We start from the raw sequence: 17300 nt of genomic DNA, 5'->3' as shown, positions 1-17300 counted from the left end.
AAACCTTGAAAACATTATGCTAAGTGAAAGAAATCAGACACACAAGGCCACATATTGTCTGGTTGTATTTATGTGAGATGTCTACACTGGGCAAATCCAAAGAGACAGACAGCAGATTAGTGGTTGCCAGGAGCTGAGTGGAGGGGGAAATGGGGAGTGACTAATGGGTGTGAAGATTCTTTTTGGGTGATGAAAACGTTCTGGAATTATAGAGTGATGATGGTTGCACAACCTTGTGAATGTAATGAAAACCACTGCATGGTGAAGCTTAAAAGGGTGAATTTTACAGTATGTGAATCATATTTCAACAACATAAAACAAAGTGTTGTTGCTTGAGGAGAAAACTAATTAGAGAAGATGGATGCCTTTTTTAAAGATGAGGTATGATTATAATATAAAATTTAAATTGGAGGAGGATGTAGAGAAAGTTCTGTGGGGATGCTTGATCTGCAAAGCCTTCCCTGGCCTTAGATATTGATGACAGTTTGTGGTACCAATTTTTTTTTTTTTTTGCACATACTGGTTCTGAGCGTTTTCATCTGTATACCGGCCTAACCCACTCATCCCAGATACTATACAGATGAGGAAGTGGAAACAAGAGAGATTGAGCCTTGCTCACGGCACACAGCTGGCGACTGGCAGAGCCAGATTCCAGTCTAAGTCGGCTGGCGCTGAGGCTGATGCTTTTTCCATTGCTCCATTGGCCAACTACTTTTTTTTTTTTTAAGCTACATTTAATTTTACCTCAGAAATTCCCTGTTCTCATTTTACTTAACACAGAGGAAACTTTTACAGGACATTGCTCATCAGCCATCGTTAGAATTGTTTCATTTTCACAAACAGCTTGAATCATACTACTCATGTAGGGAGCAAAGGTTTTCGTCCTTTCATTCAACCGGTGTTATTGAGCACCTTCTATGTACCAGACGCTCTTCTTGGAATTGGAGATACAGCAGTGAATAGAAATAAGACACATTTTTTATTGGTTTCAAGTTGTGAGGAAGAAGGTGAGTCAGATAATAGATAAATATATTAAGTGGTGAAAAGTGCTATGAAGAAAAATGAAGCAAAGTTTCCACTCACAAGACCCAGACCTAGTGAATTCTGTAAAACAGACCTTATTAAAATAATTCCTTTCTTTCCTTAGCCTCCCACAGTTCAGTTACTTTTCTACAATCACCTCTTTTTGTTCTATCTGGTATAAAAGCACATAGATCTGGCCATTTCTTTGGGTCTTCATTTTCTTGTGAGGGCTCCCACGTCACGTAAAACTTGTACTAAGTAAGCCTGTATGCTTTTCTCCCGCTACTCTGTTTTATGTCAATTCGCAGACCCAGCTGAAAACCCTAAGGGGGTAGAGGTAAAAAAATTTGCCTGCCCTATGCTTTGAAGGTACTTCTAAGGTAGGGTGAGTATTTAATTTTGAACAAAGCACATTAGCCTCCATGATGTGGATGGGCTTCATCCAACTGGTTGAAGATCTTAAGGAAAAAGACTGAGGTCTCCGGAAAAGAAGGAATTCTCATCAAGACTTGAATAACATAGAAACCCTCCCGAGTCTGGCCTGTTGCCCTGTGGATTTCACACTCAAAACTGCAATATCAGCTCTTGCCTGAATTTCCAGGCTGCTGACCTACCCTACAGATTCGAGACTTGCCAGTCCCCACACTTTGTGAGCTAATTCCTTAAAATAAATACTCTCTCTCTCCCTCCACCCCCCTTCGCCTTATTCTCTGGAGAACCCTGACTAATACAGTGGTTAACTTATGGCTGGTTTCTGTGGGCTTGGCATCTTTGCTGCCTCGGTTAGCATTCTTTTTCTTTTCGATTCTGATTTTTTTGGGGTGGTTGTTGTTTGCTTTGAAACTAGATGTCCTTGCCTCTTATTTTCCTAGTACCAATTCTTACCCTATCGAACAGCCATCAACAAACTTCCCAACCCCAAGTCTGCCTTTCTTGATTCTCTTAACCTTGACCCACCCCTTCAACCAACACTTTTCAAAGACTACAGTGCAATTAAATTTTTAAAAATTAATTTTTAAAAAGACTATAGGGTAAGAGTCAGAGTCATGTACTTTGACCCCATAACTGCTCAGCTTGTAAGTGAGCGAGGCAGGCAAACAAAGTGTCACAGTGACGTGTAGTAAGTGCTACACTAGAAATGAGCCCCTTAGGACCCATGGGACAAGATGTGTGCATTGGGAGGGGTCGAGTTGGGGGTAAATTTTAAAATGTGTGGTGTCCAGTCAGGAGGCTCTGCTAGGCTGAGAGACGGGGTGTTGGGATCATTTGGAAACGGCTTAGAAAGGAGGAGGCCAGCTCCGCCACTGGGATGGACGAAAACACGTTGTTTCATGCCTCACGATTTGTTCCCTCCTTTTCAAAAGAAGAAAGGGCAAAGAGCAAAGTTAGAGACCACGAGGCCGAAACAAAAAGTCTCTAAAAACCAGAAGGAAATCCTGGGAGCAGCTGGAATAATATAGAAAAAAATTATTCAATTTGTAGGTTAGCAACGTGCTAGGTACTGAGGTAGACACTGGAATTTCAAGGTGGACCAGGTTCTCATCTTCAAGAACTCATTGTCTAAAATAAGCTCAGTGAGCACTCACCAGCGTATTCTTTTTTCTTTCTTTCTTTCTTTTCATTTTATGTGTATTTACATAATCGAAAAATTAAATTGTGGCTATTACAAATGCTATGTGTCATCCAGTTTGCACTGTTCATAGTCATCAGTTTTCTCCCATGTCAGTGTCACATCTCCCAGTCTCTAAGGCTACTTAGCATTCCAGGATTCAGGTATCACAACTGATCTAATCGTGCCCATTATCTTCATCACAATATTCTTAATATTCTTCCTCAAGGTATACAGATACTTGCACAGCGAACTCCCTCAGGGTTTCCGTCCAGTTTTCACCTTATCCGAGAACCTGATCCTGTCCCCTTGATAGAAAACAGCACACCCATCACCACCCTGACCTTCTACATCCTCTCACCCGACTTTGTTGTTAAACTTTATTCAAAAGCAGAAACTAACACACCATTGTAAAGCAATTATACTCCAATAAAGATGTTAAAAAACCTTTATTCAAGCATAATATACATACAGGAAAAGTTCACACATCATAATGTACAGCACAGTACCTCTTCACAAACTGAACGCACATGCACCAGCATCCAGATGAAAAAACAGCATTACAGCTCCCGAAGCGCCCTTCTTGTCCAGTCTCAACCTTTCTCCCATGGAGAAAGGGACTTCTAACAGCATTGAGTCGTTTTGCCTGTTTCTGTACTTGACGTAAATGGAATCACACAGAATGTACTCCTGTGTGATTGACTCCTCTCATTTACCATCAAGGTTGTGTGATTCATTCATGTTGCCATGTGGGGGTTTCGTTCGTTCATTCTCATTGCTCTATAGTGTTTCATTGTGTGCATGTGACACAATTTATTTATCCATCCAACCATTGATGGGCACTTGGGTAGTTTCCAATTGTGAGTTATTAGGACTAAAGCTTCCATGAATGATCCAGTTCATGTCTTTTGGTGAACATACGTATACATTTCTGTTGGGTAAATACCTTGGGGTGAAATTGCTGGGTCACAAGACCTACTTTATTTTTTTAAGATTTTTTAAATTATTGAATCTTTTATGTATTAATAACAGTGTGTATGTATGCACACACACAGAGAATGAGACAGAGAGAGAGAGAGAGAGAGACACTTAGATCTTAAGAAATAGAATATTACTGCCATAGACCATTCAGGCGGCTATAAAAGAATAGACTGGGTGGTTTATAAACAACAAACATTTATTTCTCACAGTTCTGGAGGCTGGGAAGTCCAAGATCAAGGCGCTAGCAGATTTGGTGTCTGGCGAATGCCCACTTCCCGTTTCACAGATGACATCTGTGCTGTGTCCTCACATGGTGGAAGGTGTGAGAGGTCTCTGGGGTCTATTTTCTTTTTTAATAGATCTTTATTGGTGTATAATTGCTTCACAATACTGTGTTAGTTTCTGTTGTACAACAAAGTGGATCAGCCATATGCATACATATATCCCCATATCCCCTCCCTCTTGAGCCTCCCTCCCACCCACCCTATTCCACCCCTGTAGGTTGTTGCAAAGCACCGAGCTGATCTCCCTGTGCTATGCTGCTGCTTCCCACTAGCTGACTATTTTACATTTGGTAGTTTATATATGTCCATGCTACTCTCACTTTGCCCCAGCTTCCCCCTCCCCGCCGTGTCCTCAAGATCATTCTCTGTATACGTCTTTATTCCTGCCCTGCCACTAGGTTCATCAGTACCTTATATATTTTTTTTTAATTCTGTATACATGCATTAGCATACGGTATTGGTTTTTCTCTTTCTGACTTACTTCACTCTGTATGACTCCAGGTCCATCCACCTCACTACAAATAACTCAATTTCGTTTCTTTTTATGGCTGAGTCATATTCCATTGTATATATGTGCCACATCTTCTTTATCCATTCATCTGTCGATGGATACTTAGGTTCCTTCCATGTCCTGGCTATTGTAAATAGTGCTGCAATGAACACTGTGGTACATGTCTCTTTTTGAATTATGGTTTTCTCAAGGTATATGCCCAGTAGTGGGATTGCTGGGTCATATGGTAGTTCTATTTTTAGTTCTTTAAGGAACCTCCATACTGTTCTCCATAGTGGCTGTATCAAATTACATTCCCACCAACAGTGCAAGCGGGTTCCCTTCTCTCCACACCCTCTCCAGCATTTGCTGTTTGTAGATTTTCTGATGATGCCCATTCTAACTGGTGTGAGGTGATACCTCATTGTAGTTTTGATTTGCATTTCTCTAATGATTAGTGATGTTGAGCATTCTTTCATGTGTCTGTTGGTAATCTGTATATCTTCTTTGGAGAAATGTCTATTTAGGTCTTCTACCCATTTTTTGATTGGACTGTTTGTTTTTTTGATTTTGAGCTCCATGAGCTGTTTGTATGTTTTGGAGATTAATCCTTTGTCCATTGTTTCATTTGCAAATATTTTCTCCCATTCTGAGGGTTGTCTTTTTATTTTGTTTATGGTTTCCTTTGCTGTGCAAAAGCTTTTAAGTTTCATTAGGTCCCATTTGTTTATTTTTGTTTTTATTTTCATTACTCTAGGAGGTGGTTCAAAAAAGATCTTGCTGTGGTTTATGTCAAAGAGTGTTTTTCCTATTTTTTCCTCTAAGAGTTTTATAGTGTCTGGTCTTACATTTAGGTCTTTAATCCATTTTGAGTTTATTTTTGTGTAAGGTGTTAGGGAGTGTTCTAATTTCATTCTTTTACATATAGCTGTCCTGTTTTCCCAGCACCACTTATTGAAGAGGCTGTCTTTTCTCCATTGTGTGTTCTTGCCTCCTTTGTCATAAATTAGGTGACCATATGTGCGTGGGTTTACCTCTGGGCTTTCTATCCTGTACCACTGATCTATATTTCTGTTTTTGTGCCAGTTCCATACTGTCTTGATTACTGTAGCTTTGTAGTATAGCTTAAGTCGGGGAGCCGGATTCCTCCAGCTCCATTTTTCTTTCTCAAGATTGCTTTGGCTATTTGGGGTCTTTTGTTTTTCCATATGAATTGTAAAATTTTTTATTCTAATTCTGTGAAGAATGCCATTGGTAGTTTGATAGGAATTGCATTGAATCATTAGATTTCTTTGGGTAGTATAGTCATTTTCACAATATTGATTCTTGCAATCCAAGAACATGGTATATTTCTCCATCTGTTTATGTCATCTTTGATTTCTTTCATCAGTGTTTTATAGTTTTCTGAGTACAAGTCTTTCGCTCGGGTCTATTTTCAAGGGTGTTCAAGCCATTCATGAGGGCTCCACCCTCATGACCTAAGCACTTCCCAAAGTCCCCACCTCCAAATACCATCAAATTAAGGATTAATATGAATCTGGCAGGTTGGGGATGCAGAGAGACACAAACATTCAGTCTATAGCAACTATCAACTCTTTGAAATCCTTTGTGTGTCTCTCTATCCCATCCCCCTCTCTACCCCAGAAGTAACCATAATTTCAGATTTTTTTTGTCACTTCCTTGATCTTCTTTATCATTTTGAGATAGATTTCTAAATAATACATAGCTTTGTTTTTCATGTTTCTGCCAAAGAAGTGGTAAAACCTACATGCTTTTATACCAGGTTGAGCAAAGAGGTGATTGTGGAAAAGCAACTAAACTGTGGAAAGACAGGAATTATTTTAATAAGGTCTGTTTTACAGAATTTTCCAAGTCTTAACTTCCCATCCTTGATGATAAGAATGTTACTTTCCTTCTGGTAGGAGATGGACACATCTTCCATATGAAGGTCTCATCTCCTGCTTTCAGGAAGAAAAAGGGGAGAGTCAGAGCATCCTTCTTGCACCTACTGGTAAAAATACCTTTAGCGCAAAGTAATTTTTATGTCAAAGAGGCAGATTTTGGAGCAACGTATTCTGGTTTCCTTCAACAGCAACATCTAGACTGGTGTTTGACCAGACAACTGGGCACACAACCTAGCCAAACTGGCATATAAAATGAACCATCACAGCCACAAAACCCCAAGAGGGCGGGTGCCCATTTGCTGTGATGGTTTTCATGGCAGCATTCATACCTGGGCCTGTAAAAGCGTTCTTGGACTTCACTGCTATGTGTGTGTGTTGCAGGGTGGTCCCCACACTAACAAAGAATTCTTGGGGCACCAGCTGGGAGTCTGAGAATTCAACAAAATTCCACTCAATTCTAACACTATCTACCTAGAGATAGCATCAAATTACACAGTTTAAGGGCTCTGTCTACAAGACTGCCCCATCCCCCACTTCAGAGACCAGTCAAAGCCCAGGTTAACACCTGTGTTTTTGATCAACTGGCTCTAGATTGGAGGTTCCAACAACCCCCTCCTCGGGTTTGATTAATTTGCTGGAGTGGCTCACAAAACTCTGAGAAAGATTTTGCTTGCTAGATCACTGGTTTATCATAGAAGGATGGAACTCAGGAAGAGCCAGATGGAAGAGAGGCACAGGGCAAGGTATGGGGAAAGGGCAGCGAAGCTTCCATCCTCTCTCCGAGTGAACAATTCTTCCTGAATCTCCAACCCAGAAGTTCTCCAAATCCCGTCCTTTTGAGTTTTTATGGAGACTTCCTTACAGTCATGATTGATTGAATCATTGACCATTGGTGTAGGAGGTGGGGATGGTGAGACTGAAAGTTCCAACCCCCTAATCCCTTGGTTGGCTCCAATGACAACCAGTCCAGAACCTCAGAGTCACCTCATCAACATAACGAAAGACACCTTTGTTGCTCTCCTCACTTAGGAAACTCTAAGGGTTTTAGGAGCTCTGTGCCAGAAATGGGACAAAGACCAAATATATATTTCTTATCATAAATCACAGTATCACAGGCAGCACTCCTGGGTGATCCTTCCCACTTTCCCTTTTTTACCCCTGCCCCTACTCAGGAGTATTATGGGATAACTGAGCAAAAGGGAAGGAATGTGCTTTGTAAGAACATATCTTGGAGGAAGCTTGGGGAACCAGAAGGGTAGGAGGCATTTGGGGACTGGGACCTGGCAGCCTGCAAGCGCCATGTAATGTTGCAGAGTCCACTTCCTTGGTTCTCTGTGGCCAAGAGGGGCCAAGACTATGTGACCTATGCAGGCTCTCTTAAAGCCCAAGCCACCTCCATTTCTCAAATTTAGTAGTATGTGAAAACCAAAGAGAAGCAAAAGCAGGGTTCCAAAATTGTGGCACGATTGAACTAGATACATTTAACAAATGAATGCTTTTAACAGGGAGACATTACAAACCTTTATAATTTTGATAGTCATGCAATAATTGCAGGGTTTACAAAGTTAATCCTTGAGGCAGGATGCTGTAATGAGACACCGGTTAAACTGTAGGCTGAAAGTCTCCTTCCTTTATAGTGGGCATGTCTCTGGCTGAAGATATGACCAACCCCCTTTCGGGGACTGTTCAAAACCTACATTTGAGGCTCTTCATGAATGAGGCCCAAGAAAAGAATCCCTCTCGCTCTGGCTAGGCTCCAGATACAGCTTTAACATGCCTCAATTTCTAGTTATTCTTATGACCCTAAGGAAGGGGTCCCAGACAGAATTAGTAATGTGGTCATGAGTCACATCCTCAGCCCTGGCCACATACTTTTTTTCCACACTCAATTGAATTTATAGTTCCTTCTAGGACTATACGTTTCCCAGGACTGGAAAAGATTCATTCATTTATTAAGTTAGCTTAAATCATCTAAGATCCTACAGCAGTCTGCTTTTCCTGTATTTGGAAATACTAAAATTTAGGAAAGTGTACTAAGTTCAAAGTTCATAATGCTTTGAAGTATTTTTATGCTCTGAATGTTTACGTTTTCTTGTCAGTTTCTTGCCATGTGGTAACTATACAACCTGCCTAAAGACGAATATTCTTCTACTGGTATTTCAACTTGTGACCTAAATGTTTAGACATTCAGAATGAGAGAACTGTCCAGATTTGAGAAATGAGGCTTTATTTATAGAGGTTTTTAGTAACTTATAAAACTAACAGCGTTTGACAAAGCTTGCCAAGCTTTATAGTCAGAGATCAAGGGCTGTCCACAGCAGGGAAGAACAGTTTAGAAAAATTATGAGCTATCCTATTTTTAGGTAGGTTATGAATGTTATCTGTCTGAGTGAATTCTTATGCCTTGATCAGAGGTAATAGCTATACAAAGTAGTTGCTTACCTTGGCTTTCAAGTCTGACTGTAAAACTGCAAATTTTGACACAGTTTAGTTTATTAGCAGCCTTCTTAGAAGGTTCCAATGTATAATTATTTAGCTAAAATCACTAGCTTTGGGAATTGTTTAATTGATAATGCTGTTCATTGTGATTTTTACCTGTAAGCAGCCTACTTTAAATTATTTGTTATAGCCAAGAGAAATGTCTCTAAAAACAGTTTTATCATTTTTAGTGTACATCTATCCATTGTCTGCCCCATGCTCTATTTTTCCTCCTGGTTACTTATGGCTAGAATGGACATTCCTGTGCAACTGCTCCAGTTGATTGCATATGTAATGGATGATCTACCTAACTTATGTTGTCTTAGAATTTTTGCCCTCGAGGAGAAAGTATGGGTCACTTTCTTTGGCAACAGGGCTTGTAAGGTGAGAGGTTTGGTGGCCTTGTTCTAGGTCCTTTGGTGGAAGCCAGCCTTTGCAGGAAGAGAATGCAGAGCTTGGAGATGGACATCATTTGAGGTTATGTTGTAGAGAGATTTCATGGTGGGAGTTTGGTAAACGAAAGGTCACACGGAAGATTTAACTGAGATAGTGAAATGGCGTATCTACAGACTCGTGTTTTCCTACCTATGAAGTGAAGTATTGAAGTGGGTCTGTTTTTCAAATTCTGGATTGCAGCCCTTCAGCGGTTCAGGATCAACATTAATCACTGACACCTCCCCCCACGGCCCCAGCCCTGTCCCACACAGAAACTATCGGTGCGTCTTATGTAATTATTTCTTGGTACTTTTGTTTCAGTAATATATAGGTGCACTGGTGTCACCAGTGTTCGGGGCCCTGTGGATTTGGTAGAAGCAGCATGCATCCTCGCTGCTATGGTTCCACTCAGTCTAATTGTTTGAAAAGTTGATAATGCATCGCTTTAGAACCTACTTGGTGGACCAGGGAAATCAGACGGTAGAACACTGCCATCAGTTGCTGTAGCAAGTGGCCTCCTTTTCATCTTGTTCCACCTATCTATGTAGTCCTGTGTAAAGACAATGTTTATGTCTGCTTCAGTGACTCGGTGAAAAGCTACTAAATTGGGTCCTTATCTCATGTAAATTTTTAAATTGGCTTGTGCTGTGGTGCTTCTGATTAATTCTAAAATGGAGCTTGTAGAATGTCCCTGGTGGCGCAGTGTTTAAGGCTCTGTGCTCTCAATTCAGGGGGCCCGGGTTCAATCCCTGGCCAGGGAACTAGATCCTACATGCATGCCACAACTAAGAAGCCCGCCTGCCACAACTAAGACCCGGCACAACAAATAAATAAATATTTTAAAAAATGCTTTAATAAAATGGAGCTTGTAGTTCTTAAATCTGTTGTGTGCTAGAAATACCTGAGATTAGCTCTGCTCCCACCCTGAACAATACTAAAATTGAAAACTGGGAAATGTGTCTCAGGACACTCTTTTCAAAAGTTCCCCGAGATGATTCTGACACAGCCAGTCATCACCAGTTGGTGGAAAGTTTAACGACTTTGGACCTACATCTAGTTTTAGTTGTCTTAAAACTGCACGTCATTTTGTATTATCTTTTAACTTGTTCCATTTCTGTTTCAGGCTATACTCTTCAGTGAGGGGAGAGGGTTGTGTATTTCATCACCAACAGAAGACTTCCATATACTTGAGCATAGCAAAGTGACGACTGCTCTGTCTTATCACTGTCTGTAGTCTTTAGAGAAGGTTTTGTTGCTGTTGTCTGTTGTTGTTGGTAAAGTTAAAATATATAGGCAGTAATGATGCAAAAAAGTTAACATGCAATGTCTAGTAAAATCTTACTAATTTATACGTGGACATGGCATATATGAATTAAATGTATGAAAAGAAGATGATAAGTGCTATGGGGAAAAAAAAGCAAAAGTAGATCAGGGCAAATGGGATCCAGAGTGTGCTGCAGTATTAAATAGGGTGGTCATGGTGGGTCTCTCTGAGGAGACATTGAGAAGAGTCGAGCGAAGACCGGAAGGAGGTGAAGTTCGCCTGGAGGAAACCCGGGACAGAGTATCCGCGGCAGAGGTCACATAATGCCAAGGCTCAGTGTGCGCACGGATGAGTGTGCCTGATGTACTGGAGAATCGGCAGAGGCCAGTGTGGAACTTTCTGTGTTCAGGGAGGTAATGGGCCTGATCTCATAGGGGCATATGTAGGAATTTGATGTTTTCCTCTGAATTAGTGGTTGTCAACTTTTTAAAAATTATCATGCCCCTTAGGAAACTTTCTAGACAATTTTATTTTCCTAATGGCTATCCTTTCATAAAATCTTAATACCACAGATATAACATATATTTGTTTATGTACAGTGGCCCTTTGGAGGGCCACTAACCGTTGTACAATAATATCCAAGGTTCTTTTCACTCCCTGCCCCCCGCCCCAAACCACTTTTATCTCCTTGGAGATGATACTGCTCCTGTTGAGAATACATGTTCTGAGTGAAATTTTATAGTTGGTCCTGCCTGTCACAATTGGGGGACATCCTGGGGTGGTGGGTGATGGCCCTGAATCACTCTGAGAGGCTGCTCAGGACCCTGGCAGGAGCAAAGGAAACTTTACTTTCTCACAACCCATAATTCAGACCCACTTTTTTTTCATACATTAAAAAAAATTCGAACGTGGACATGAATTTACCTCTTGCCTCTTTGGTAGGAAAACCCCGCCCACAAATCCCATGCCCGTTGCTCTCATTTTTTGTTCCCTTGTGCTTTATTTCACTTCCCCCCATGACCAAGTGAGTAATTGTGATCCTCGGTGGGGGACCCGTTTTACCTCCTCCCCTTCACACCCACCACGTGGGCACCAGTGCACTTGCACAGAATTCCTAATGCTATTGACCATGCTTTCCTGCCCCAAATGCACTGAGAGCCCAGAGTGGTGAAGGGCAGTAGGGAAAGGAGAGGGAGTAGGGTAGCGAGGAGGGAGAAAAACAAAGCAAGAGAGAAGTAAAGAGTGAGTAGGTCAGGGTTGGGAAGTGTTTGGGATGAGAAGATGCTAATTATTCCCACACAGCTGGTGCCCTGCAACCCCCTCTCGCCTGACAGGGAGACCTCTCAGTGATCCTGTAAGCCCTCTCCCAAGACCACAACGAAAACAAAGCTAGCAAACTCTGAATTCGGTTATAAGTCTGAACTCTCTAGTCAGGTTTAAAAAAATACGTCGTGATCTGGCTGTAATCTTCCATTCTGGCTGCATCTTCTGCCTCTGTCTTCCTGGGATTATCCGTTTTTCTCTCTCTGCAGGTGGCTCTTCTGTCTGGGATGCTCTTCCCTCCCTCCTCTGCCTATCTGTGAACTATTTCATTCTTTAAAGCCCTCTTCAAACCACCACTTCCTCTGGGAAGACTCTCCTGTGCCCAGAATCAATCGCAGGGTCCTCTGTGTTATTCTAGAAATTACAGCATCATACTGCAGCTACTAGTCTAAGCTGGGTTCCCGCTTTAGCGTTGAGCTCTTCAAAGCATTCTAGCAGCGTGCCTGACCCAGCCGTTGATCTATGTTTGCAGAAGGAATAAATGAAAAGAGGTGGGTAGTTAGAACACTCCCTCACATCATACACAAAAATAAACTCAAAATGGCTTAAAGACTTAAATGTAAGACAGGACACCATAAAACTCGTAGAAGAGAATGTTCGCAAAACATTCTCTGACATAAATAGCAGCAGTACGTTTTGGCTCCGTTGCCTAGAGTAATGGAAATAAAAGCAAAAATAAACAAATGGGACCTAATTAAACTTAAATGCTTTTGCACAGCAAAGGAAACCATAAGCAAAATGAAAAGACAACCTATAGAATGCGAGAAAATATTTGCAAACAACGTGACTGACAAGGGCTTAATTTTCAAACAGCACATAGGGCTCAATATCAAAAACACCCCAAACAACCTGATTAAATAATGGGCAGAACTGAATAGACATTTTCAGAGAGGAAATGCAGATGGCCAACAGGCACATGAAAAAATGCTAAACATTACTAATCATCAGGGAAATGCAAATTAAAACCACAGTGAGATACCAACTCACACCTGTCAGAATGGTTATCATCAAAAGGAACACAAATAACAAATACTGACGAGGATGTAGAGAAAAGGGAACCCTCGTAACTGTTGGTGGCAATGTAAATTGGTGCAGCCACTGTGAAGAACAGTATGGAGGTTCCTTAAAAAAATAAAAATAGAACTACTGTATGATCCAGCAATCCCACTCCTGGGCATATATCTGGAGAAAACCATAGTTTGAAAATATACACACACCCTAATGTTCATAGCTGCACTATTTACAGTAGCCAAGACATGGAAGTAACCTAAATGTCCATCGACAGATGAATGGATAAAGAAGATGTGATAGATATATACAATGGAATATTACTCAGCCATAAAAAAGTATGAAATAATGCCATTTGCAGCAATATGGATGGACCTAGAGATTATCATACTAAGTGAAATAAGTCAGACAAAGACTAATACCATGCACTATTGCTTATATGTGGATTCTAAAAAAATGATACAAATGAACTTATCTACAGAAATAGAGTCACAGATGTAGAAAAAAAACTTATGGTTACCAGGAGGGAAAGCGGGGGAGGGATAAATTGGGAGATTGGGATTGACATATACACACTACCATATATAAAATAGATAACTGATAAGGACCTACTTTATAACACAGGGAACTCTCCTCAATACTCTAATGACCTATATGGAAAAAGAATCTAAAAAAGAGTGGATATATGTATATGTATAACTGATTCATTTTGCTGTACAGCAGAAACTAACACAACATTGTAAATCTATACTCCAATAGAAACTATACTCCAATAAAAATTTTAAAAAACAATGCAACAATAAAATTCTTATACATGTGAAAAAAAATAAATCTGTTCATATTATAAAAGACTTAGAAATTAGGAGAAAAGGCACCAACAGTCCCAAGACCTCAACTACAATCACTATTATTATTTTTGTTAATTAATTTATTTTTTATTTATTTATTTTTGGCCGTGTTGGGTCTTTGTTGCTTTGTGTGGGCTTTCTCTAATTGCAGCGAGCGGGGGCTACTCTACGTTGTGGTGCTCAGGCTTCTCATTGTGGTGCCTTCTCTTGTGGTGGAGCACGGGCTCTAGGTGCGCGGGCTTCAATAGTTGTGGTATGCAGGCTCAGTAGTTGTGGCACATGGGCTTAGGTGCTCCGCAGCATGTGGGATCTTCCCGGACAAGGGCTCGAACCAGTGTCCCCTGCATTGGCAGGCGGATTCTTAACCACTGCGCCACCAGGGAAGCCCCACTATTGTTATTTTGATGTAGTTTATTTCTCATATTAAAATGTATTTTTAAACATGGAAAAAAAAAAGAAAAGATACATACACCCCAACGTTCATAGCAGCACTATTCACAATAGCCAAGACGTGGAAGCAACCTAGGTGTCCATCAACAGATGAACGGATAAAGAAGATATATATACATTTACATATGTATATATACATACATACATGCAATACTACTCAGCCATAAAAAAAATGAAATAATGCCATTTGCAGCAACAAGGATGGACCTAGAGATTATCGTACTAAGTGAAGTAAGTCAGAGAAAGACAAATATTATATGACACCACTCATATGTGGAATCAAAAAAATAGTACAAATTAACTTATTTACAAAACAGAAACAGACTCACAGACATAGAAAACAAACTATGGTTACCAAAGGGGAAGGGGGCGGGGAGGGATAAATTGGGAGTATGGGATTAACAGAGGCACACTACCATATATAAAATAAACAACAAGGATTTACTGTATAGCACAGGGAACTATATTCAATATCTTGTAGTAAACTATAATGGAAAAGAATTGAAAAAAAAGAATATAGATATATACATATATACGTGTAACTGAATCACTTTGCTCTACACTGGAAACTAACACAATATTGTAAATCAACTATACTTCAATTTTTATAAATAAATAAATAAGAAAAGAGATTGATGAGGAGGGAGAAAGAGGAAAGGAGAAAGAGCAGAAAAGGAAGAAAACCTAACTAGTAATCAAAGGAGGCCGGAAGTAGAAGAATAAGAGGAGGAGAAAAAGAACAAACAATCATGCCTCATTCAGAATTTGTAATGTGCATTTTATGTCTTCAGAGCTTTTTCAGGTTATATTTACCAACTCAACCACTTTGTAATGTAAATAAGGTAGGTATGATTAATTTCATTACAGAAGAAACAAGTTAAGCAAGTTATGCAAGATATGCAGTAAGTAGCTAGATATTAACAGTGGGTATGACCCGAATCCAGGGTTTTTGAGGGGAGTGGTGGAGGTGTGTTATGTATTTCTTTGCAGAGAAAAGGAAAAAGATTGTGAAAGGAGAAGACCACCCCCACCCATCCACCTCTCCCCAAAAAAAGGAAGAAGTAAAATATTCAGGAATTAGGAAGGGATGGGGTGGGTTTCATTTCTGTTTTTCTCTTAAGTCAATAGTCACATTTAGCTCCTCAACCATACAACTCTAGAGGATGGATTTGAGGTTATTTCTCTTGGAGAAATGAAGGCAGAGGAGGTAAGGGGGAAAGGAAACAATTTGAGTCTTGGGGTTAAGGAAAATAGTGACATCTAATTCTTTTGTCATTAGGACTAGATGCAGCTTAGGACAGTGGAGACTGGAGCCCAAAAGGTGCAAAAATGGGAAGGAAAAGAAAGCATGATGGGTTTTGTGTAGGGTCCCTAAATGAAACTGCATCCCTAGGGCAAAGAGATGGAGGAGGTTTGTTGATGAAGGCAGTTAACATTTTAAAACCTATTTTAAAAACCGAACAATACAGAAGAATTGTAGCAACATTAGGAAACATGCATAAGCAAAAAGGTGAAAATAAAAGTTGCCCACAATCAGGGCTTCCCTGGTGGTGTAGTGGTTAAGAATCCGCCTGCCAATGCAGGGGACACTGGTTCGAGCCCTGGTCCGGGAAGATCCCACATGCCGCGGAGTAACTAAGCCCGTGCACCACAATTACTGAGCCTGCGCTCTAGAGCCTGCGAGCCACAACGACTGAGCCCGCATGCCACAACTACTGAAGCCCGCGCGCCTAGAGCCCATGCTCCGCAACAAGAGAAGCCACCGCAATGAGAAGCCACCACAATGAGAAGCCTGTGCACCGCAACAAAGAGTAGCCCCGGCTCGCCGCAACTAGAGAAAGCCCATGAGCAGCAACAAAGACACAGCACAGCCAAAAAAAAAAAAGACTAATGGAAAAGAGAAAACTATCACAGGACTTGTGACTTATCTCCCATTTAGAAAAGAAAAACAGACACAATATCTATAGCGATTACTTTAAACAAAAGTATATGCCAAGCAGCCAGAATCAAGTACAAGTCTTGAAGGTACCTGAAGAGTAGGAAGGTAAAATAGAAAAGCTATAGCCAGTTGTTCAGTGACCATGATCTCTGTGAACTCAACTGTAAAGTTGGCATCAGACTAATTGTAGCACTTGCTTATCATGCTTTTGAGAAAAGTTCAGCTAATTTATCCCTCTCCCCCTTTCCCCTTTAGTAACCATAAGTTTGTTTTCTATGCCTGTGAGTCTATTTCTGTTTTGTAAATAAGTGCATTTGTATTTTTTTGATTCCACATATAAGTGATATCATACAGTATTTGTCTTTCTCTGTCTGACACTTCACTTAGTATGATAATCTCTGGGTCCACCCATGTTACTGCAAATGGCATCATATCATTCTTTTTTATGGCTGAGTAATACTCCATTACATATATATACCGCACCTTCTTTATCCATTCGTCTGTGGATGGACACTCATGATGGCTGCTTTAAAAATCCTCATCAGATAATTCCAACATCTGAGTAATCTTGGTGTTGGCACTGGGTGATTGTCTTTTCTCATTCAAGTTGTGATTGTCCTGGGTCTTGGTATGATGAGTGATTTTCTCTTGTATACTGGACATTTTAGGTAGTATATTGTGAGACCCCAGGTCTATTTAGCAGGCAGTCACCCTGTTTAGGTGTAGCATGTAGGTCCAGGTTGGGGGGGGGATGTTCAGCTCCCTTTGGGCCCTGCTGATGCCACCCTGGTGTAAGTGGAGCACCAATTCCCATGGCCTTGTTGCCTCCAGATGAAGGGGGAAGTTCAGGTCCACACTTCGCACTACTGACATCAGGGTGGGGGAGTGCAGTGCCAACCAGCATTTCTTCACTCCATTTTTTCCTGCTGTTTCGCTGCCAGGTGGGAACAGAAGCTCAGATCCCTCCTGGAGTCAATTTTATTTTGATTAGTGTATATCTTACTTTGAATTCTTTATACCCTACAAAGAACCCAGTAGATATCTTGCAAATGGAAATATTCTTTAAGAATATTCAGCAGATGGAATAAAGAGTGGAATGAATACCACTTTAGAGCAAATCAGCTAAAGATTTATTTCAGAATTCAGGTTCTCTTCCTCATCGCTACAGTATTCTTTAGAATTCTCTTTACTCTTCTACAGTTAATAATTCTTTATGTTAACTTTCCCTGTTCCAATTAATGTGTGATTTCTTTATCCTGACTGG

General features: G+C 40.6%; 1 protein-coding gene across 1 annotated transcript in view; it reads right to left on the bottom strand.

The window, feature by feature from the left end:
- Positions 1-3064: 3064 nt before the first annotated feature.
- The window catches only part of MBLAC1 (metallo-beta-lactamase domain containing 1), a 38573-nt gene continuing 24337 nt past the window's right edge, over positions 3065-17300 (bottom strand). The window contains exon 3 of the mRNA XM_030845953.3: positions 3065-12251. The gene's annotated coding sequence lies outside the window, so the exon portion shown is untranslated. The remainder of the gene's footprint in view (positions 12252-17300) is intronic.

This window comes from Globicephala melas, chromosome 15 (assembly GCF_963455315.2).
Source record: "Globicephala melas chromosome 15, mGloMel1.2, whole genome shotgun sequence".
Lineage (NCBI taxonomy): Eukaryota > Metazoa > Chordata > Mammalia > Artiodactyla > Delphinidae > Globicephala > Globicephala melas.
This window is presented reverse-complemented; position numbering and strand designations above follow the sequence as displayed.